This window comes from Lipophrys pholis, assembly GCF_963383615.2.
Source record: "Lipophrys pholis genome assembly, contig: SCAFFOLD_32, whole genome shotgun sequence".
In the NCBI taxonomy this organism is placed as follows: Eukaryota; Metazoa; Chordata; class Actinopteri; order Blenniiformes; family Blenniidae; genus Lipophrys; species Lipophrys pholis.
This window is the reverse complement of record NW_028291980.1, coordinates 424,262-448,388: the sequence shown is the minus strand read 5'-3', so window position 1 is coordinate 448,388 and position 24,127 is coordinate 424,262. Positions and strand designations below refer to the sequence as shown.

At 41.1% G+C, this 24,127-nt stretch overlaps 2 protein-coding genes across 4 annotated transcripts in view; both read left to right on the top strand.

Moving 5' to 3' along the window:
* The window catches only part of LOC308128325 (protein NLRC3-like), a 434,409-nt gene that overhangs the window by 189,062 nt on the left and 221,220 nt on the right, over window positions 1–24,127 (top strand). The window lies entirely within an intron of this gene.
* The window catches only part of LOC308128323 (NACHT, LRR and PYD domains-containing protein 12-like), a 365,314-nt gene that overhangs the window by 274,058 nt on the left and 67,129 nt on the right, over window positions 1–24,127 (top strand). The gene's annotated exons all lie outside the window — the stretch shown is intronic.

The window sequence follows — 24,127 nt, the reverse complement described above, 5'->3', positions numbered from 1 at the left end:
GACAGCGTCGACGTTCTCTTTCCTGCTCTGACACACCCAGAGGAGGACATTCCTGAGAAAACCTGTTTGAAACCTGCTTCATGACGTCAATCTGAACTTTAAAGTGAAGGTGGAGCTTTAATATAAAGTCTGACACTTTATTTGGAGGAAGAAGTTTTCTCTTCGAACAGCTGTTCAACATGTGGCTCTTCAGCTCCTCTGTAGCGGCTCCCTGAAGCTTCACTGAATCACACTGAAACCAACATTGTGTTGTGGTTGCACTGGGAAGAAGGGCTCACATTAGAAGGGGCGGGGCCAGGTGACATAAGCGGAGAGAGGAGGTGTGGTGCACTGACGTCGGGGGTGGAGTCAGAGGGGGTGGAGCTTCACCTGTTGGAATGTTTGGCCTGTTGGAATGTTTGGCCTGACAGCTTCAGTCTGGGTGAAGAAAGAAAGACTCTCCACTCCACCCACCGTCTGTCTGCTTCCACCACTTCTACACTCTTTTATTTTCATTCTATTTACACACCAGAGTCTTTTTCAAAAGGAATCTGGTCTCTTGTGAAAACCACTTTGTAAAAAACAACAAATGAAAATGAAAAACAAGCAAAAATGAGTAATGGAGGATAAAACAAACAACCAAAAGCTTAAAAAAACTTAAATGATGAGAGTTTTAAAACTTTAAAAAATAAAATATGAACCTGAATATGAATATGAAACTGCTCCAAACAGCTGCTAATGAAACGTTGACCAGCCTGGATTGTAACTGAAACTTTATAAAGCAACATCAGACACACTTTAGAGCTTGTATCATAACCAGGGGTCTTCAAGGTTTTCCAGGCCAAGGACCCCAAACTGATGGAGAGACGGAGCAGGGACCCCGACTATACATATTGTATGAAACTGTGTTTTATATGAAGCTGGCCTGGCGCCATGTATAAACAGAGCTACTGTGTTATTGTCCATTCAATACTAAGCTATTGAAGTAATACACAGGTTGATATTTTCATGTTTTTAAACATGAACAAGCTGCAGGGTGGCTGTGCCACTGCCTGTTTCAAACAGACGTCTTGCCTACGACACTGAGCTGTTGGAATAATTCAGATTCATGTTTTAATCTGAAGCAGACATGTAGAAATGAACTCAATCCTCAAGCCGTCTGTGGATGCTCACATACTCCCACATTAGTGTGACCTCTGACCCTGATGAGCAGCAACTGATGTGTCCTTGGACGGACGGAGGTCGTCAGGCAGAGGTCAAACCATCTCAGTAAAGGAGTTCTGAAATCCTCCCTCCAGCGCCTCCCAGTGGTCAGGAACTGCTGGTGTTACAGGAGGAGAGAGCACAGCAGAACCTGCCAGTTCCTCCACTGATGGAGACATGGAGACATGGAGGATCTTCCCTTTCTGACGCGCTCCCTCCATCGTCTGCTGGTTTGGAGAAAGCCTTCCATTCTGTCATACATGTGTACGGCCACCTTGCAGAGAAGCGTTCAGTTTGTTCAGCTCAGAGAAAATCAGCAGCATATGAACGTTTGGTTCCCCAGACATTGTGGCTGAAACATGCAGCCAGCTCTGTGAGCTTCTGGAGGAGGAAACACTCCAGAATAGACCAGAGTTTTAGACCAGGAAAATCTACCAAAATGATTTATATTTATTCTTGTGCCTCCGTCTTTAAGAGGCGAGGCGCTCAGATTACTATTCCTAGGATCACGTTTATTTTTAATCTGCTTCTTCTTCCGCCGGTATTTCTGCGCAATCACGACGTCTCCCCATCAGGATACATGTTTAGTACACAGCTTATGGCCCCTGATGAGGACACCACTTAGCAAGCAGACACATAATCACTGCTTTCACTGTGGGACAGGAAGAGACGGACTTCTCCTAGACATCCTGCAAAGCCAGCAGGCAGACCCACCCTAAGATGGAATGACCTCATCAAGTACCAGTCAGAGCGAGGCAGAGAAGGAGGAACAGCAGAAGGGGCGTGGCCAGCCTTGCCCTGCAGCAAGGTAGAAATAAATAGGAGAGAGAGACAGGCCACAGCCACAGACAGCAGAGAGAGACAGACAATAAAGACTTCAGAGGGGAAAACACCAGGAAGAAGAGGGACGAGGGAGGAGACTGCCGATACCCAACAACTCAACTGAGCTGGGGCGCCAAAAGCCCAGAAGATGACATCATCCATCAGGTCCTGGAGATTTTCCAGATTTCAGTATTGAGATAGCAGCAGCAAATTCCTCTAGTGAAATAGGTCATATAACCTGGCCCTGGTATTTTCTATAAGATTAGGGAGTTTGCATGTTTCCCCATGTGTCCATGGGTTTCACAGTCCAAAAACATGCATGTAAGGTTAATCAGTGACATAAATTTCCCCTCGGTGTGAACATGAGTGTGTGTTTGTCCTGTGATAGACGGTGACCTGTCCAGGTGTGTCCTGTCCTCGTCCATAGCAGGCTGGGATCAGCGTCAGTACCCCACGACCATGAGGGGGATACAAGATGGAGGGATTATTTAAGAAGTTCTCCTTAGAAGCAGTTTTCTGGAGATTCAAAGGTTTAGAGTCTTGAGTGAAACTTCCGAATAATGTCATTTATTTTGAAAGGTTTCTATTGATTTCAACATTCTCTATTCGAATTTTTCTGATTTGTTGTTTTGCGCTGATCCTTTCAGTTAGTTTGCTTATAGTTTCTCTGATTTATCTCAATGTAAGTAGTAGTGTTGTGCCGATACCGATACCAGTATCGGGAGGGGGGCCGATACCACACTAAAAGCTGGTATCGGTATCGGCAGATACGAACTATTAACTCGCCGATACACAGCGCCGTGTGTTTTTCTCTCTCCCGACTCTCACTCACTGCTGCCCCGACTCCTGATCCATTTATATTTTAATTTAAATTTAACTGCGGTTGAACTACTGTTTTACATGTATTTACCGGTACATGGATATTATACTATTTCTTTTTGGCATCTGTGAGCTAAAGCTCAGGTTTAAGAAAAGTGTATTATTTTTTCAGTTCCACCCATACCAGGTAGGAAATAAAAAAGTTGTCCTACATTTACTGTGTTGGTGTTTTGTTCCTGTTTCACAAAGGGTTAAGCAGCCAGATGAAGCCATGATAGCAATGATTTATACAACCAAGTGAGTATGCAGTTCTTAAGAAATCGAAGAAAAATCGGCCATATATTTTTTTAAACACTGCAGTATAGGCAAGTATCGGTATCGGCCGATATTATACAACCGGGTATCGGTATCGGGACACAAAATTGGCATCTGAACAACACTAGTAAGTAGTGTAGACTCTTGTGTTTTAAAAGCTGCTGTTTAACCGGGTATGTTGTTAAACGGTCGTGTTTAGTTTGGAGCTCCAGTCATTTTATTTTTGCGAGGCCTTGGCTATTAATTTGAATAAGTTGTTGATCTAATCCTTTGATTATATTCGTTGGTTTCAATGTTTCCTTGTTGGCTCTTTGTTTCATGTTTTCGGTGTAGAAACATTTTTGTCCTCTTAAATAAGCTTCCAAAGTTCCTCAAACGGTTGGACATGTCAGGACATGTTTGTTGAGGTCCTCTTTGAAGACTGAAAGGGTGGGACACCTGGGACTTGGTGAGAATTGAAGCAGAGAGACATGAACACAGGAGCCCCACCCACTTTATGAAGTTTGAATCAAAGCCAATGTTTTCACTGACTTTGAAGAGATTCCTGAAATAGGAGTGGCAATTCTTTAAAAACCCAGTATGACTGTCTTAAATAACTGAGGCCAGAATGTCCTCTAGTCTACAAGACAGAACTTTAGCTGAAATATTTACGTCTCCCTTAAGTGAGGATATTGATCTGTAAGAGGAGCCTCTGATGTATCTTTACCTTTGTTTGCAAGGCCTCGTGGGTGATTTAGGAAGCTGGCCAAGCTTACTTGTATCTGAAAACATTAAACTCAGCCGGAGCACCAAGAGCAAGGAAAAGTACTAAAACATTCAGCATGTACTCTGTCAGGTCTTGGGGATTTTCCAGATTGCAAAGAAGAAATCCTCCTCTTGTGACTTGGGCTAATCTCGCCTCGAGGCTCAAAGCCTATCGAGTCGGTCCACATATTTCCTTGGTCCCGCCTCTTCAGATCAACAGTGGGTGGAGCCGGCATGTTGACACGCAAAGTTCAGGTCAGACAACAAACTAGTTTCACCTCTACAAAAGTACAACTCACAGGAAAGAGGCTGGACGTCTTTCCAGGAAGTCTACTAATGCGAGACGAGTGTAAAGAGACGGACACAATCTGGCTTTGTGTGGCAGAGAAGGTTTCCTACTCTGGAGTCAGACAATAATCCTGCTCTCAATCCACAGTCATTTCAGCTTCAGTTCCACCTCCATGAATACAAAGACAGAGTTTTTCTAAAGGCTGAGAATCAGCTGCAGGTTCAATCCTCCTCTCCACATCCTGCAGATTGCTTCTCTGTCTTTCTCCTGATCACTGCTAACATTGTCTCCAAGTCTAGAGCAGCTATCTGACTCTTTCACTAAACACCTCTTTACCAGAAGAGGGACAAATCAACCAAGCTGAACTAACTCAGTCCTCCTGACAGGAAAACCAAAGATTGACCTTTGTAGGTGACATTAGCAAGAGCTGTGATGAGCATCAACCTGCTGAACAGTGAGGAACTTCCTTTCTAAGACCCGTCTGTGTCTGTCTGCAGGTTTATTGTTTAGATCGGCCATTAAGTTGCTGCTTCTTCTCCTTGCCCCTTCCTGAATCAGAACCTGGTTATGACAGAGCAGCTTCTCTGGTCTGGTGATCTCTAGAGATCCACCATCAAGGTCAACATCCTCCTGGTACGCTCACTCAAGTCAAACACTTTCAAAAATACATGGATGCAAAAGCAAGACAACAAATTGTGTGTCCTTGTGACAATGTCAACCAGCGTGTTTGAGCTACAAAAATAATCCAAAAGATCAATTACAAACTACAGAAACAAAGATTATTTCCTTTATCATACTATCTTAATCCCCTGAGGGCAATTTCTTTAACAGATTGACCCTTCGGGAGCCGCTGATTGGGCTGAAGAACTCACTCAGGGAGCCACAGTGCATGTTGTTTGGACTGTGGGAGGAGACTGGAGTACCAGCATACACACACACACACACCCACATGCACACGCGTGCACACACACACACAAAGGAAATCATGTGTGTCGTGCAGCAGGAAACATAAACACACGTTCTGGTAGTTCCAGTTAGAGATGATATCATTCAGTAGGTTTCAAAATGAAGCATTAAAAATGAAGCATCTGGATGATAAATAACAGGATGGTTGAAACGTGTGTGTGTGTGTGTGTGTGTGTGTGTGTGTGTGTGTGTGTGTGTGTGTGTGTGTGTGTGTGTGTGTGTGTGTGTGTGTGTGTGTGTGTGTGTGTGTGTGTGTTAGGGCTGAACGATTTTGGAAAATAATTGCGGTTTTTTTTCTCAATATTGAGATTTAATATGCGATTATTTTTTCAAGGTCTCTTCTTATGTATTTCTCTTCAAACAAGCGATAAATCAATGTGTATTATAATAAACAATATCAGGTTTATTTTACATAAATTGCTCTTTCTTATAGGCAAGGCTCATGTTAAGATAAAGTCAAATGAAGCATGTATTAATATGAAAGACAGTTTATTTATCTTCTAATTACAGTAGTAAACTTACTAAGTACTGTGACTTGCAGTCTTGTAAGCGTTCACCACAACAAGCCAACCGCTTGTCCACTGTGCTGATCAAAGCCCTAAACCCAGGCTTGGTCACTATACTAATGCAGGGCTGGACATTAAGGATCAAAGCCCTAAACCCAGGCTGGGTCACTATACTAATGCTGCGCTGGACATTAAGGATCAAAGCCCTAAACCCAGGCTGGGTCACTATACTAATGCAGGGCTGGATATTAAGGATCAAAGCCCTAAACCCAGGCTAGGTCACTATACTAATGCAGGGCTGGACATTAAGGATCAAAGCCCTAAACCCAGGCTGGGTCACTATACTAATGCAGGGCTGGACATTAAGGATCAAAGCCCTAAACCCAGGCTGGGTCACTCTACTAATGCAGGGCTGGACATTAAGGATCAAAGCCCTAAACCCAGGCTGGGTCACTATACTAATGCTGCGCTGGACATTAAGGATCAAAGCCCTAAACCCAGGCTGGGTCACTATACTAATGCAGGGCTGGACATTAAGGATCAAAGCCCTAAACCCAGGCTTGGTCACTCTACTAATGCAGGGCTGGACATTAAGGATCAAAGCCCTAAACCAGGCTGGGTCACTATACTAATGCAGGGCTGGACATTAAGGATCAAAGCCCTAAACCCAGGCTGGGTCACTATACTAATGCAGGGCTGGACATTAAGGATTTTGAGCGGTTTGCTCATCAACACTGCAGTAGAGAAGCACCGATCTACGTTTTTTCACTTCTCATCTGATCCCGATACTTAAATTCGTATTTCTGCTGATACTATTCTGATAGCAGAGTTCTGTTTGCTTTATTATTATTATTATTATCATTATTGTAGGTATGTGAACCGATTTGTGATCCACATTTTGGACGGTGACGCGCTGCGTCTTATCTGGAAAATATGCATTTTGATTGGATAGCGTCGCATAATTCCTCAGGATTCCCTCGAAATACATCATCAGGAAACTCCCCGTCGGCCGCCATTTTGAATTTTTTACTTCGGTCGACATTCAGACCGTCTCCGGAACTTATTAAAAACTCACTGGACTTCAACACATAAAAACAACTTCAACGGATTAAGTGACACTTTTGAAAAGTAAACCAACGTATTTGTGATTATTTTGACTTTCAAATCCCAAAGTTTCATAACTTTTTATGGTTCAGAATGAAAGTTGACTGAGCATGAAGAGGAGGAGGAGGAAGAGGAGGAAGAGGAAGAGGAGAAATAACAGACTGGATTTAATTTGTCATTGACCATTAATACAAATACATGACACACATTTCCCATGTTAAAAAAAAAAGCTTGTATATGTATAAAAATTGACTAATAAATATGATGTGGTAGTAGGTAGTATGTAGTATGTAGTAGTATGGTAGTAGGGTGTGGCAGCTCCAATCTTAATACTATCAAATGTATTTCAGACCAAGAAGAATCTTAAAATATATAATATTATTCCTTCAGATTGAAGAGTATAAAGAGAAACACCTTCCCTGAAGGTTTCATTGAGATATCTTGATTATTAAAGAAACTACAAGTGTTTTTATATAAAAAGTTTTCGGTCTCAGATCTCTGCACCACTTCGCTTTCAAAAAATTAAACTAATTCATAAACTTTGTTTGCCTATAAATTCCTCATTTGTTAAGATATCTCAATGGTTTTGGTGTCATTTTCTTAATTTTTTTCTACTCTTTCCAGTGGGACCAGTCACATTCTATTTGGTTGACTTTTTAATTTTTCTTCACATACCTAATTATTGTTGATTCTATATGAGGCTGTAATAAACTCCTCTCTACAGTAAAGTATGAAATGTACTCATGTATACATGTATTCTCTCAAAAGACAACTTGAGGTTAGTATCATGTCAGAAAAAGAAGCAGTACAAAGTATTTTTGTTCCATGTGGACAATGTGGGGGTCTGCGTGACGTCATCATCTCATAATACACTAGTTCTATCTTTAGAACCTCAGAGTGACTTTATTAATCCCTGGGGAAATTCTTAGCAAGGCAGCACCACCAGCAGGGTTTTTAACACAGCACATATGATTGGGACTATTTTCAGGGAGTTTAGTGTGGAGTAGGACGCAGCTTCACGGAGGTGTGAATCGCCTGCTGACAGCCTGGAGCAGCTGCTGTTCATTGTTTTGATGTCAGTGCTGTTCTCCTCCGAGAGCTGGAGTTTGAAAATGCGGACGTCTGGCTGCAGAGCGCCGCCCTGCTGGACTACGGCTTGGCTAACATCCACGTTGCTGCGTTGCTTTGCTAACATTCACGTTGCAGTGTTGCTTTGCTAACATCCAAGTTACTGTGTTGCTTTGCAAACATCCACATTGCTGCGTTGCTTTGCTAACATCCACATTGCTGTGTTGCTTTGTTAACATCCACGTTGATGTGTTGCTTTGCTAACATCCACGTTGATGTGTTGCTTTGCTAACATCCATGTTGCTGCTTTGCTTTGCTAACATAATGTGTTACTTTGCTAACATCCAAGTTGCTGTGTTGCTTTGCAAACATCCAGATTGCTGTGTTGCTTTGTTAACATCCACGTTGCTGTGTTGCTTTGCTAACATCCACATTGCTGTGTTGCTTTGTTAACATCCACGTTGCTGTGATGCTTTGCTAACATCCACATTGCTGTGTTGCTTTGTTAACATCCACGTTGCTGTGTTGCTTTGCTAACATCCACATTGCTGTGTTGCTTTGTTAACATCCACGTTGATGTGTTGCTTTGCTAACATCCACGTTGCTTTGTTGCTTTGCTAACATGCTGTGTTGCTTTACTAACATCCAAGTTGCTGTGTTGCTTTGCGAGCATTCACATTGTTGTGTTGCCTTGCTAACATCCACATTGCTGTGTTGCTTTGCTAACATCGACATTGCTGTGTTGCTTTGCTAACATCCACATTACTGCATTGTTTTGCTAACATGTTGTGTTGCTTAGCAAACATAGCACGTTGCTGCATTGCTTTAACATCCACGTTGCTGCTTTGCTTTGCTAACATGCTGTGTTGCTTTACTAACATCCACGTTGCTGTGTTGCTTTGCTAACATCCATGTTGCTACGTTACTCTGCTGACATGATGTGTTGCTTTGCTAACATCCATGTTGCTGTGTTGCTTAGCAAACATAGCACGTTGCTGCGTTGCTTAGCTAAGATGTCTTTTTGCTTTGCTAACATCCACGTTGTTGACTTGCTTTGCTAACATCCATGTTGCTTTGCAAACATCCACATTGCTGTGTTGCTTTGCTAACATCCAAGTTGCTCTTTTGCTTTGCAAACATCCACATTGCTGTGTTGCTTTGCTAACATCCACGTTGCTGCTTTGCTTTGCTAACATGCTGTGTTGCTTTGCTAACATCCAAGTTGCTGTTTTGCTTTGCAAACATCCACGTTGATGTGTTGCTTTGCTAACATCGACATTGCTTTGTTGCTTTGCTAATATCCACATTACTGCGTTGTTTTGCTAACATGTTGTGTTTCTTTGCTAACATCCATGTTGCTACGTTGCTTTGCTGACATGCTTTGTTGCTTTTCTAACATCAATTTTGCTGTGTTCCTTAGCAAACATAGCACGTTGCTGCGTTGCTTAGCTAACATGTTGTTTTGCTTTGCTAACATCCACGTTGCTGTGTTGCTTTGCTAACATCCACATTGATGTGTTAATTTACTAACATCCACGTTGCTGCTTTGCTTTGCTAACATGCTGTGTTGCTTTGCTAACATCCACATTGCTGTGTTGCTTAGCTAACATCCCCATTGCTGTGTTGCTTTGCTAACATCCACATTGCTGTGTTGCTTTGCTCACATGCTGTGTTGCTTAGCAAACATAGCACGTTGCTGCATTGCTTTAACATCCACGTTGCTGCTTTGCTTTGCTAACATGCTGTGTTGCATTGCTAACATCCACATTGATGTGTTGCTTTGCTAACATCCACGTTGCTGCTTTGCTTTGCTAACATGCTGTGTTGCTCTGCTAACATCCACATTGCTGTATTGTTTAGCTAACATCCCCATTGCTGTGTTGCTTTGCTAACATCGACATGTTGCGTTGCTTTGCTAACATCCACATTGCTGTGTTGCTTTGCTCACATGCTGTGTTGCTTAGCAAACATAGCACATTGCTGCATTGCTTTGTTAACATCCACGTTGCTGCATTGCTTTGCTAACATGCTGCGTTGCTTCGCTAACATCCACATTGCTTTTTTGTTTTGCTAACATCCACATTGATGTGTTGCCTTGCAAATATCCACGTTGCTGCGTTGCTATGCTAGGATCCATGTTGGTAGTTGCTTTGCTAACATGCTCTGTTGTTTTGCTAACATCCACGTTGCTGTGTTGCTAGCTTACATCCCTGTTGCTGCATTGCTTAGCAAACATAACACGTTGCTGCATTGCTTTGCTAAAATGTTGTTTTGCTATAATCACATCCATGTTGCTTTGCTAACATCCACGTTGCTGTGTTGCTTTGCAAACATCCACATTGCTGCGTTGCTTTGCTAACATCCACGTTGCTGCTTTTTCTTGCAAACGTCCACTTTGCTGCGTTGCTATGCTAACATCCATGTTGCTAGTTGCATTGCTAACATGCTTTGGTGCTTTGCAAACATCTACGTTGATGTGTTGCCTTGCAAACATCCACATTGCTGCGTTGCTATGCTAACATCCACGTTGCTGCGTTGCTTTGCTAACATCCACGTTTCTGCGTTGCTTTGCTAACATCGACTCTGCTGTGTTGCTTTGCTAATATCCACGTTGCTACGTTGCTTTGCTGACATGCTGTGTCGCTTTGCTAACATCCATGTTGCTGTGTTGCTTTGCTATCATCCACATTGCTCTTTTGCTTTGCTAACATCCATGTTGCTGTCTTGCTTTTGCTAACATCCATGTTGCTGTGTTGCTTAGCAAACATAGCACGTTGCTGCGTTGCTTTGCTAACATGTTGTTTTGCATTGCTAAAATCCACATTGCTGTGTTGCCTTTCAAACATCCACGTTGCTGCGTTGCTTCGCTAACATCCACATTGCTGTTTTGCTTTGCTAAAATCCATATTTCTTTTCTAACATCCACGTTGCTGTGTTGCCTTTCAAACATCCACGTTGCTGCGTTGTTTTGCTAAAATCCACATTGATGTGTTGCCTTGCAAATATCCACGTTGCTGCGTTGCTATGCTAAGATCCATGTTGCTAGTTACTTTGCTAACATGCTCTGTAACTTTGCTAACATCCACGTTGCTGTGTTGCTTTGCTTACATCCATGTTGCTGCGTTGCTTAGCAAACATAGCACGTTGCTGTGTTGCTTCACTAACATCCACGTTGGTGAGTTGCTTTGCTAACATCCATGTTTCTTTGCTAACATCCACGTTGCTGCGTTGCTTCGCTAACATCCACATTCATGTGTTGCCTTGCAAACATCCACGTTGCTGCGTTGCTATGCTAACATCCATGTTGCTAGTTGCTTTGCTAACATGCTCTGTTGCTTTGCTAACATCCACGTTTCTGGGTTGCTTTGCAAACATTCACGTTGCTGCGTTGCTTTGCAAACATCCATGTTGCTTAGTTGCTTTGTGGTGTTCTGAGTGTAAAATCCCTCCAAACAGCAACATGTTGCCATGAAAAGTTGGATAGCACAGTGCTACTTCCCTAGCCTGCTCGCTGGCTGCAAACTGTGGACTGGATTGCCTGACTCATTCCTCCTGGTCTCATTGAGACCCGCCTCCCTTCAGGAAATCCAGTCCACAGTTTGCAGCCAGCGAGCAGAGCAGCAGCAGGGAAACACCGTGGATCATTTCAGCACCATGAAGTTACATTGGTATCAGGACCTGATCCTGGATCGGGTCCATTCCTAAAGACCACCAGCCGGTTCAGACAAGGGGGGCAGATGATTCACTTGCCCGAGCAAAGCTTTTACTAGCCCCGGATGGTCGGACAGTCCTTAATGTCCAGCCCATTAAATGGGCATCATATCTTTCACTATGGACTCCGTTATGGCCTGAGTTAACCTGGTCTGAGTCCAGTATGACCAGTCCACCAGGATCCTGAACCTGGTCTGAGTCCAGTATGACCAGTCCACCAGGATCCTAAACGTGGTCTGAGTCCAGTAGGACCAGTCCACCAGGATCCTAAACCTGGTCTGAGTCCAGTATGACCAGTCCACCAGGATTCTTCTAAATATTATTTTTTTAATGTTTCTGGGTAATTTTCAAGAACGAAGGACTTTTATTTTGAAGGAGTTTGTGGCTGGCCTGTCGTGGTCGGTACACTCATGGCCTCTGGCTCATTTAAATAATCATCACAAAGGTTTTTTGAAGGTTTTAATAAAAAGTTACTTTTTTTGAAGGAGTTTGGGGCTTTGATTTTGAAATCCAGCTCACCCCTAGCCTAGCTAACAATGTACCATCCATTTTGGAGATTTGTATCATTTTAATAAACAAGGACATTTATTTTGAAATAACTTGGGGCTTTTATTTTAAAAGCCAGCTAAACGTTTATCCAGCTCACCCCTAAATATCAGGGGTTTTTTTGTACAGTTTTTAATAGATATGGACTTTTATTTTGAAGAAGCTTGGGGCTTTTATTTTGCGGTGGACAAACCAAACAGCCATAATGATGGAGGTGCTCCACCAGTCACATTCATGTGTTCATTCACACTTTTCCACACCTGTTGTGAGCAACTAGATTTGAGGTGGAGGAGGATTTCCATCAGTCTGCACTGATGATCAATCTGGTCCAGTCTCTCATAGAGTCGTAGGAATTGTCCCGTTCACCATCAGTAACAGTCTCCTCAACAAGACCTGGTTCACACTGGTTTGTTCCAGCAACACATGTATGGGGGCATTATTGTAGTAAAACTAGATGTCAGTCTGTACTTCAATCTGTCTGTCCAAAGTAACATCTGTGTAAAAGAACTTCTTCCATGACAGGATTCTCTCTGTCAGGCAGGGTTTCTCCGCCCTGAGCTCAGGCTCACAGGCTCCTTCATTCTGGCTGTGCTCTGCTCTGCTGTCCTGCACTCAGTAGCTGCAGTAAACAGACAGGATGTCATTGTAAAAAGTTACCAAATTAAAAGCTTATTATTTCTAGCATATTTACTGAAATAGTAGTACTGTATAGCCTGTTTTCCCCACCCATTCTATTACTCCATCATCGTATTGTACACTCTCTCTCTCTCTCTCTCTCTCTCTCTCTCTCTCTCTCTCTCTCTCTCTCTCTCTCTCTCTCTCTCTCTCTCTCTCTCTCTCAGGGTCAATAAATCACTTCTTCTTTTTGCAAACGACACAAACCTTTTCCTCAGTTTGGGATCCAGAAGATTTGTTCTTTAAAATCTCTCCTGATGTTTCACTTTGAAGCAGATCTGAAGCTGGAGCCTCATTTCTGTCTGCTGGCTTCAGGAGAATGTTAACGATCCTCCATGAGTCACATTCGTGTGATCATTCACACCTTTCCTCACCTGTTGTGTGAAACCTGATTGGAGGTTTCAGGTCTGCAGCAGTCTGCGCTGACGATCGGTCTCCTCCTGTGCAGGACGATAGATTGTTGAAACCCGGTGAATATTTCTCCAGCAGCAGCAGCAGTCAGTCGCTCCTTAATAAACTCTCTCAAAGCTCAACTCAACTCTTGTTGCGGCTCCAGATGAAACTTTTCCTTCCTGAGACACAACTTCCTCTTCTTCTTCCTTGAAGTTTCACGGCAGTTTGCATCTATGAAGTTACTCTACCGCCCTCTGCTGGCAAGGCAGGCAAACGTCTTTACAGAGCGTCATTCAGACAAGAGGGGCGATCCACAGTGGGTTTTAAATACTAAAGTAAATACATTAAAACTTTACAAAGAAATAAAATAAATACATTAAAAAATTACAAAGAAATAAAATAAATACATTAAAATTTACAAATAAATAAAATAAAACAGTAAAGCTTTACAATAAAATAAAATAAATACATTCAAACTTTACAAATGAATTAAATAAAACATTAAAACTTTACAGCGAAATAAAATAAATACATTAAAACTTTACAAATAAATAAAAATAAACACAATAAATCTTGACCAAGAAATGTAATAAATACATTTGATCTTTACCAAGAAATAAAATAAATATATTAAAGCTTTAGAATGACATAAAATAAATACATTAAAGCTTCAAAAAGAAAGAAGAAATACATTAAAGCTTTACAAAGAAATACATAGAGACATTAAATATTTACAAGGAAATGAAATGAATACATGAAAACTTTACAAAGAATGAATATAAATACTACACTCCAAAACACTTTGTTGAGTTAAAGTAATTTAATCATGGCACACATTTCCATCTATTCAGATTAAGTGGATTGAATCCCTTTCAATCAGGTTATATGAACAACATGTATTTGTGTTGATGCAACATTATTTAGATATTTATGTTCAATACTTTGGTTTTTCATAGAATCTAAACTTTATTTTTCAGTTCAGCCAATTAATGACAATGTAGTTCACTCTCCATTGGTCAAGCATTTCAACACAATGAAATCCAGCTTTGTTGGTTCAGCACATTCTACTCAAACTAATCTTGTTGAATGTATTAAGGTTTTCAAAGTCTAATGAATATAAATCTAGTTTTTTCAATGACTTTTCTTCTAGCTGCTACAGCTAAGATTCACATTTCAAATGTACACTATTATAAATAGAGTCCACAAAACCTTTTAAACAACTTTATTTTTTTCACAAAATAACATGAAAAACTGTTTTCTCCAATGTTTTACAAAATATTTGAACCAGAAATATTTGTCTCAGTTTGGACAATGAACATAAAACAATCAAGAGTTTTGCAATGCAGATAATTAACTTTTTCTGAAACAAAACAAATGTTTTGGGTTTTTTTTAAACCACACAACATGACCTTACATGAATAGAACATTATAACTCCTGTTATTACAAAAACAGTGGAGGAAAAGTGCAGTACATTGCCTGATGTACTGTAGTAGTGCAAACAAATCACACATGTTTTAAACAAAATTATTGTTGGAACAGAAAAATAAAACGCTTCCAGTGCAATAAATTAAAAGTCACAAGTAAAGTGAAAAAACCGTCTTTCAGATGCTACTTCTACCATAAAGCGTACATTGTGAAGAACCATTCTCTCAAACTCTATTGTAGGACCAGCAGAACAAGATCACAATTAGTGACTATTTTACTTTTGAGGCCAGAAGCTGCCTGGAGGCGAGGACCCTATTGCATCTGTAGTGTTTCTTTCTTTCTTTCTTCTCCTGACCACATTGAACCCAAATTAAACCCTAAACATTCTCCAAAACTCACCAGATGTGAAACAGCACACCAGGACTGGTGCAGACTATAAGAAAATGTAAAACAACATTTTAACATCGTTAACATACAAACATGGTATTAAATGACAGAGGAGACACTTCTGCTCAAAACTTCTGTACAGTGGTCATTTTGACAACAAACTCTGATTTAGTCTCAGTCTTTTGAGGAACACGCCATTTAGTTTTAGTCTTAGTTTAGTCATCAGAAATCTGTCTTGTCTTAGTCTAGTTTAGTCGACTAAATTTCTTCAGAGTTTTAGTCGACTAAATCCACAGTGGACTTAGTCCATGAAGTGTTTCGCCAGAATATCCAGTCATTAGAAATATCCATCAGTCTGTTCTAGAAGGTATTCAAGTTTCAACTAGCAATACAGACTCAGATTGAACTGTTGGATTACAAAGAATGAATTTCATTTTATTCTCAATGTCAAAACATGAGCAAGGCATTTTCACTAAAGATGTGAAAACCAGCATGTTACTCTGCAGAGTTTCTCCATAATTGTGATTGGTCAGATGCTGCAGACCACTATACTAAGGAGGAGATGTTGTTCCTCAGATATTATGATAACCTTCATCCATCAAAACTCTGGACTTCACTTAGTACCAATAGATTGAAGGCTGAGGCAAGTAGGAGAGCTGAGAGTGCTGCAGCTCCCCCTGGAGGATGGTATATGAAATGCATATCTTCCACTTCAATGGTCTAGAAATCAGTGTGTCCACCACTGCAATTCAACAGATACAACCAAACCTTTGGGTTCTAATGAGGAGTCAGTCTTCTCTTGTATTGATATTAGTACTGTGATGGACTGAGTTCTACTTTATTATTCTGATCATAGAATCAAATGTGGTTTTTTCTCCATATTTTTCACACTGTTATTGAATGTCAAGTTGTGTTTGCAGAACATCTGACACCACGTAATGCAGCACTAAAAATCCACCACTGGAGGTGCTGTGGCTTAGCTGGTCAAAGTGACTGTCTTGTAAACAGGAGATCCTGGGTTCAAATCCCAGCAGCGCCTCACAACATCAATTCACTTCAACTTTACTTATTTAGCACCAAATACAACAAAGTCATTTCTTGGTGTTTTTTACAGGAGAAATCCAACAAGTCCACATCATCAAGCATGATCATGTGGACACCCCGTCCCCCCAAGGTGCCAGATACCTCGACGGAGGGTAACTGTTTGGTACGGTACTTTCGGTACGATCCACAATTTTAGTCAGTGAAAACACATGAAAACCTGAAGTGTATCATAACATATTGACACATACTGAGTGGTGGAAACAAGACATTTGTTTATTTCAAACACGATAAATATGAAAGAGATTGTGACAGGGTGAAGCTCCCAGGGAGCTGATGGGGTCAAAGATCATGCTCTGGATCAGGGGTCTCAAACTCAGATCCTGGAGGGCCTCAGCCCTGCATGTTTTCCACGTCTCCCGGCTTCAACATGGCTGATTGCAATGAGTGGCTGCTTATGGAGCTTTGTGCTGAATGTGGTGATGAACCATTCAGGAGTGTTAAAGAAGGGAGACATAGAAAACATGCAGGGCTGAGGCCCTCCAGGAGTTTGAGACCTCTGCTCTAGATCCAGAGTGGTAACCACCTCATGCCTGGTATCGAACCGATACCCGATACTGGTATCTGTAAATCCCTATTTTATTATTAAACAGAACCAGCTGCTCCTCCATTCTCCTCCAAACTGACACAGACACAGGCAGCACATGATGCAGTCTGGAGACTCACCTGACCCGCCCCCTACGTCACTCTCAGCCAATCACAGGCCAACTCACTCTAACGTGCGTTCAGATGACACAAACGAATGAGAACAAACTACTGTCATCAATAAACTTTAACATTGCAATCAGCCCCCTTTTTTCAATCAATCAATCAATCAATCAATCAATGAAGTGCTTTATTTGTCCCATTGAGGGGGGTTGGGGGGGCTAAAAGGTCACATAGAGCAGGTAGGCATGTAGTGCAAATAAATAAATCGATAAATAGTGCAACAACAGACTACAACTTGGTACTAATAAATAGCAGTAATAGTAAAAATGTGATAATAAAAGCGTGAGTCAGATATAAATAGAACAAAGAATGAAGGTCAAAGGATAAATATGTATCAGCAGGAGGCCAGGCGGTGATCAGAACTGAGTTTTTAGAAAAACAGTTGTCATTTGTATCTTGAGACGGTGGGGGTGTGTTGTCAGCAGATGCTGAAAGTAAGTAAAAGTTACTTATAATTTAATTTAGTTACTTGAAAAAACAAGTAATCAGTAAAGTAACTAGTTACATTTAAATGCGTAACTAGTAATCGGTAATCAGATTACTTTTCAAGGTTAATGTGGCAACACTGCTCAGTTCTCACTTGAGGTTTTTAAAATACCTTAGGTGCTTAAAACAAGAACATTCCAGATGAAATAATGTGTGCTTACCTCTCCTTTGTTCTCAGCATCTCCATGGCAACATACGCTGATCCCCTTTAATCTCATTTAATCTCCTTTCATCTGTTCCCTGAGGAACGTCTCCCATCTGCTTTGTATGGGACATTGTTTAGCAGTTTTTTTTGGTAAGCGGTTATCTGAATCATTAACAAAAGTCCTAGCAACCTGTTCCTGATGAGCTTTTTGTGTCTGTGCTCCAGCAGTGCAGGACTAGTTATACACCAAATAACTGAGACCCTGTCACATTGTGGAGGGGGGCGGTGCCATGCTGTACTGCACCTTACAGACCATTTCCTGTTTCACTTGTTAACAAATCACATTATGGATCTGATCTGGATCTGAGCTGAATTTGGTCGCTGCCAAAAAGAGACTGAATCAACGGCTTTAACTTCAAAAATAAAAATGAACTTTCACACGTTGAACCATCAAAATATGAAATAAAATCATGGACCATCAAAAGCAATTGGTAAAGGACCAGATTTTACTTAAAACAAAGTCAATCCAACATTAGAAACTGTGACCGTGACAGCCTGTAATGACACAGCTGATCAATTAGTAGGATTAATAATGGAAACAGAGACAGAAGGCAGAACAGAGAGAGTGGATTCTATTTAGAAAAAATGGACTTCAAATGGTAAATTCTAATTCATTGTGGACTATTAAATACTCAATCAATCAATCAATCAATCAATCAATCAATCAATCAATCAATCAATCAATCAATCAATCAATCAATCAATCAATCAATCAATCAATCAATCAATCAATCAATCAATCAATCAATCAATCAATCAATCAATCAATCAATCAATCAATCAATCAATCAATCAATCAATCAATCACACTTTATTGTCATAAGGGAGGACAGTCTGTAATAGGAACAAAAACACCACAGCACATTTAAAGCATCAAAAAGTCCCGTCACTATCTGTCAAATCCTGTTACAGAGTGCTCTGGTGTCTGTGGGAACAAACTTGAAACAGAGCAGGATGACTATTGCAGCAACACGTCATCAGTAGGATAAAACTAAGCTGTCTCTTGATGGTCTATGACAGGGTGTCCAAACTGGGTCAGAGAGTGCTGGTGTCCTGCATGTTTTAGTTCTCTGCCTGCTTCAGCATACCTGAATCTAATGATGACGTCATCACCAAGGTTGTGAAAAAGAACAATAATGAGCCTTTCATCACAAAGTGGATCTGAGCATCTCCATGGCAAAAGGATCTGACCTCCTTTGATCTGATAAGAGATCAACACTGGAGACATGGAGACACTGAGATCAAAGGAAATCAGCTTTATTCAACCTTCAGCATTCACACTTGCATTTTCTTCTGGAAACTGCAGTCTTTTAACATTGAGCCTACTGATGCCAGAATAAAGGGAGTTACAGTAATCCAGCCTGGACCAGATGAAGACTTCTATTACTTTCTCCAGGTCTGCTTGGGAGAGGAATGACCTGATCTTGACGAGTCGTCTCAGCTGAGCAAAGCAGGATTGGACTACCTTGGTCACCTGACAGTCAAAGGACAGGTCGTAGTCGAACGCCACACCTAAATCGTGGACCTCTTTTCAAACATTGCTCAATGAGCTACCAAGACTAGAGCAAAGGTTGTTAAAACCACCAGAACTGGGTCCATTGAGGGCGATCAAAATGATTTCAGGTTTTAAACCGTTCAGCTGTAAAAAGTTTTTGGACTTTGGTTCTTTACTTTTGTGAGCCAGGACAGGATAGAGGCAGAGTCCGTAGAGCAAGGCTTTATAGGGAAGTTCAGTTGTGTGTCGTCTTCATAAAAATGTAAGTTAACATTAAGGCCACCCAAAACAGAGCCTTGAGGGACACCACAACAAAGAGCAGCACAAGAGGAAGAGGTCTCTCCAAGCTGAACAGAAAATGATCTGTCTGATAAGTACCAGGAAAACTTGTTAAGAGCAACACCAGTGATGTCAACAAAAAATAAATCAATCAATGAAAAAAGTCCCTCTTTCATTACAGAGCTGAAGATGTGAGCACAAAGGAGTTTGGACTCTCAGACTGTTCATGTCCAAAAGTTTCTTTCACATTAGTTCCTCATGTTAAAAAAAAGAAAAGTTAATATTTCATTACAGAGCTGAGATAACTGAACTCCACAGGTTTACTTGTTAGCAGTCAGCTCTAAGGACAGTTTGGGAATTGAACCCAAGACCTTGGTGTGATTAGCACCACACTCTGACCAGCTGAGCTAACCAGCCAATCACGTGACTGATCCAGAAGAACCAGGAACCATCAGGGATCACCAGAAGAAGAACCAGACCCAGTGACCTGCAACTGTTGTGTTGTTTATTTCAGTAGTATCCAGACCATCTTGTTCATCGTAGGAACATTTTGTAGGATAGTTTTTCTCTGCCTGGCCGGCAAGTACATGTAGGGAGAGATCAGACGGAGATTACTGAGTGTATAAGGAGAGCGCTGAATCTGACTACAGTATATTGTTAATAACTTTGATTTCCTCAACAAAAGACAGTACTGGAGAGGAGACAACTGTAGATCTTCCTGCTGTGTTTCTCCAAGGTAAGTACAGTAACGATCAACTTTTAATAAATCACCCATACTGGGGGTCAATATGACTAGATACTATGATAACTTTGTTTGGTTATGTACCAATTCATCTTTGCCGAAACCCGGGATTGAACCAGGGACCTTTAGATCTTCAGTCTAACGCTCTCCCAGCTGAGCTATTTCGGCCTACATGAGCTGATGAAGATATGGAAATTTAACATGAGAACCCCTGTACTAACTACTGGATCACCACAGGATCAGCTTGGTTTCCATTGTGCTAACTCATACTTCCTCAACTACCTGTGAAGACTCTCCATCCACCTGGTTGATGTAGTCCTGAGGAGGACTTTCCTTCCATTGTAACGCCTCAAAAGTCTTGAATGAACATCGGCTCAGAGTCATTCTGGTAAATGAATCCAGGATCCGCTCTACCAACTGAGCTATCGAAGGGTGTAAACTGTGTTTCCTGGCAGGGGAGAAAAAATTCCAGTGGAAAAGACACACATCAATAGTTTACATTGTGCTGACTCATGTTTCTGAAAAGCCTCTGGATTTCAACGGTGGATCCTCAGATTAAAAGTGCATCATTGATAAATGTCATCACTTCAGAGAGCTTCCTTTGAAGCCTTGAGGACTGTGGTAAGATGTCGTGACTCTGAAGTTTGACCTTTCAACTCAACATTTATGTCACAAAGTCAAGTTTCTCTTCGAAATAATTCATACTCAGTTTTATGAAAAGTCCTCCTTTGAGCAAGATTTGAACCAGCAACTTAATGATGACAATGTTGTCCAGTACAGTTAAACATGTGGAAACTTACCTGACTGAGGAGCTAGTGGTGCAATTGAGATCACGTCTGACTATGGATCAGAAGGTTCCAGGTTCAACTCCTGGCTACCTTGATAACCCTCTAGCAAACTTCACAGACAACATTTCCCTTGGTGTTGTTGGAACCTTCACATTATTCTACAATAATACATGCAAAAGTTTCCAGATCTCTGTGAAGGACAGTAGAACCATCCAAGATGGCTCCTGTGTTCCATCCTGTTCTGGATGTGATTCCCTCAAACCCAAGTGAGGTGTAAAAGGTCTAAAAGCTGGATTTGTACTGTATATGTGAAATGTTGTTGCTGAGAGAGAGAGAGAGTGGAGATCAAATTGAAGAAAGAAATGTTGTTCCTTTGATCTTTTCTATTCTTTTATGACATCACTGTGACATCACCAAACAGAGTTAGCAGATAGAACCATCAGGGTATCACACTTCACAGCCTCCCTGGGAAAGTTCTGGAAGACATAGTCCAGAAAGTGTCAGTAGCAGAGGAAGGTTTGGATCCATGGAGCTCTGGGTTCTGGGCCCAACAGGCTTCCACTGCTCCACTCTGCTCAGAGCAGGAATCAAAAGGAGGGTCTGAGAGCAACATCATCCACTGGACTTAGCACTTATCTTTGCTTTGCTATGTTTGTAGGTCAGAATGTCCAGGGGTTGTGGGTTGGAGTCCCATCTGGGGTGTTGAAATTGATAGAGGCTAAAGTGTTGGTTGAAGAGGCTCATTGTCAACATCACACTGCAGCTCCTTCACTCAATGTTTCTCTAACATGACAAAGCAACTAGAGAGCAGCTGGGATGTCAGGAAGTTAGAGGATCTTCCCCACGTCTTGTGACAAACATTCAGTCTTTCAGTCTCTAAAGAACACACATGAGTGCTTTCATAGATTTCTCCTTTTGTTTTGAAGACTCTCTTAACATTTTTTATCCTTCTTTTACTCTGTGATCAATCAGGATAAACATGTTTCAGTCCCGGTACAATGTTTTCTATTGTTCATTACCGTATATCCTGGACTAGAAGTCTTGCTTTCTTAGTTGGTGGCTGATCATTCTACTGACATTAAGACTCTAATGATGACGTCATCACCAAGGTTGTGAAAAAGAACAATAATGAGCCTTTCATCACAAAGTGGATGGGAAAGGCACCGGATGGAGATCAAAGGAGATCAAAGCCGGAGGAAATCTTGGATCTGAGCATCTCCATGGCAAAAGGCACTGATCTCCTTTGATCTGATAGGAGATCAGCACTGGAGCCATGGAGACGCTCAGATCAAAGGAAATCAGCTTTGTAGAGTTGTAATGTGCTCGTACTCATCCTTACATTTTTCTAGAAATTTGTCTTCAATCACCTTTTCTCCATCTACACCCTCTACTTGAACCTTTACCTGTTTATTTATTTCATATTTTCCAAATATCATGATTTTGGTTTGACCTAGATTTAATGAATTAGATTTCATTTCTCTGAATGTATCTAGTATGTCGTTGAAGAGTTTTTCTAGGATTTGGGAGAATTGTGGGTCTGTAGTTTGTGAAGTGTGTCTGTTTTCAATAACAGTATCCTTACTGGAAGCCTGTTGAATGATACTATGTAGAACCTTCTATGTACTGCTGACATGGTCTTTATTGTTTTCTGGTACTTTCTTAAAAGAATTCTTCTTACATTTTCTCATCATATGAGTGAACTTTGTTTTACATTTCTTGTATTTATTTTCCATCTCCTTCGTTCATCATTTATTGGATTCTCTATGTCATGTATTCTTCTCCTTGGATGCATTTTTTAAGCCCTTTGTCATCCATTAAACATCTTTATATTTCACTTTCTCTCGTATTTATAAATGAGTTCCCAGTCATCTGATTGTACCTCAATAACTAGTTTTTCCAGGGACTGCTCTGTTTTGACTCATTTGTGTTGACATCTATCTGTTGTCTGTTTTAATGTTTCTGTGGTTTTTGTTGTAAATAGTAAAAAAACTAAAACAAACAGACATGAAATCACTGATATCATTGACTAATACACCACTTACTTTGATATTATCTATAACATGTGTAAATAAATTATGACCCTCCAAACGACCCCAAGGAGGCCCGTCTGTTGTGTGTGTGTGTGTGTGTGTGTGTGTGTGTGTGTGTGTGTGTGTGTGTGTGTGTTGGGCCTGGTTATAGGAGAAGTGAGGATGGAGCAGCCATTTACTGGTAAAACTAACTCACTAACATCTTGGTGAAAATAGAATATATGTTTTTTTCAAATTAAAGTGACAATGAAAGTGAGAACAGGAGTTCCCCCCTCACCTCCAGAGGAACATAGAGAGTGAGCTACCAGCAGCTTCTCCCTGTGGAAGGGAACATCAGCCCTCACCTCCAGAGTGAACATAAGTCATGTCTGTATATTACATCCATCATCCATCCATCCATCCATCCATCCATCCATCCATCCATCCATCCATCCATCCATCCATCCATCCATCCATCATCCATCATCCACAATGTGATCCAGTAAACATGTCCAAGCAGTAGTGTTGTGTTGTTGCTTCTCATTGTCAATAGAACCATGAGAAAGTATGAGAGTGACTGATATGCTTGTATGATCACTGGACCTTTTGAAAGCAGTCAGACTCTCATACTGTACCAGTAGCATCTGTGTCATTCACAACCCGTCTCCATCTTAACTGGACTTTCTGTGTACACATATGATTTTGTGTTTTCATCTGTGGACTGGTGGCTAGTGAGTGTGTTGCCTTCAGTGGCAAAGGGAAATAAAACCTCTGCATGAACAGGAATCATGGAGCCTCCCCCTTCTCAGCTCCAAGTGTCCAAATCTGAAAAGCTGTTCTGGGCTCTGAGTGGATGCTGAGGTGGTCATGTGCCATGGCCTCCAGACTAATACACTCCACTTCAAGTCCAAGTCCGAGTGTAAAACTCAGTCTCAGTCTCAGTCTCTATCTTGGTCCACTCTCTCTCTCTCTCTCTCTCTCTCTCTCTCTCTCTCTCTCTCTCTCTCTCTCTCTCTCTCTCTCTCTCTCTCTCTCTCGCTCTCTCTCACGGTGCAACCTCAGCTCCGCCAACTGCTCCCAGAGTCCAGATCCATATTTCACTTTCTCTTGTATTGTTTGATTGTACACTCATAGTGACAGGGCGTCTTTTCCTTTATAAATGAGTTCCCAGTCATCCGATTGTACCTCAATAACTAGTTTATCCAGGGATTCCTCTCTTCTGACTCATTTGTAATGATATCCATCTGTTGTCTGTTTTAATCTTTCTGTGTTTTTTATTGGAAATAGTAAAAAAACAAACAGACATGAAATCACTGATATCATTGACTAATAAGCCCTTGTACGTTTTCTTCATTTGACTT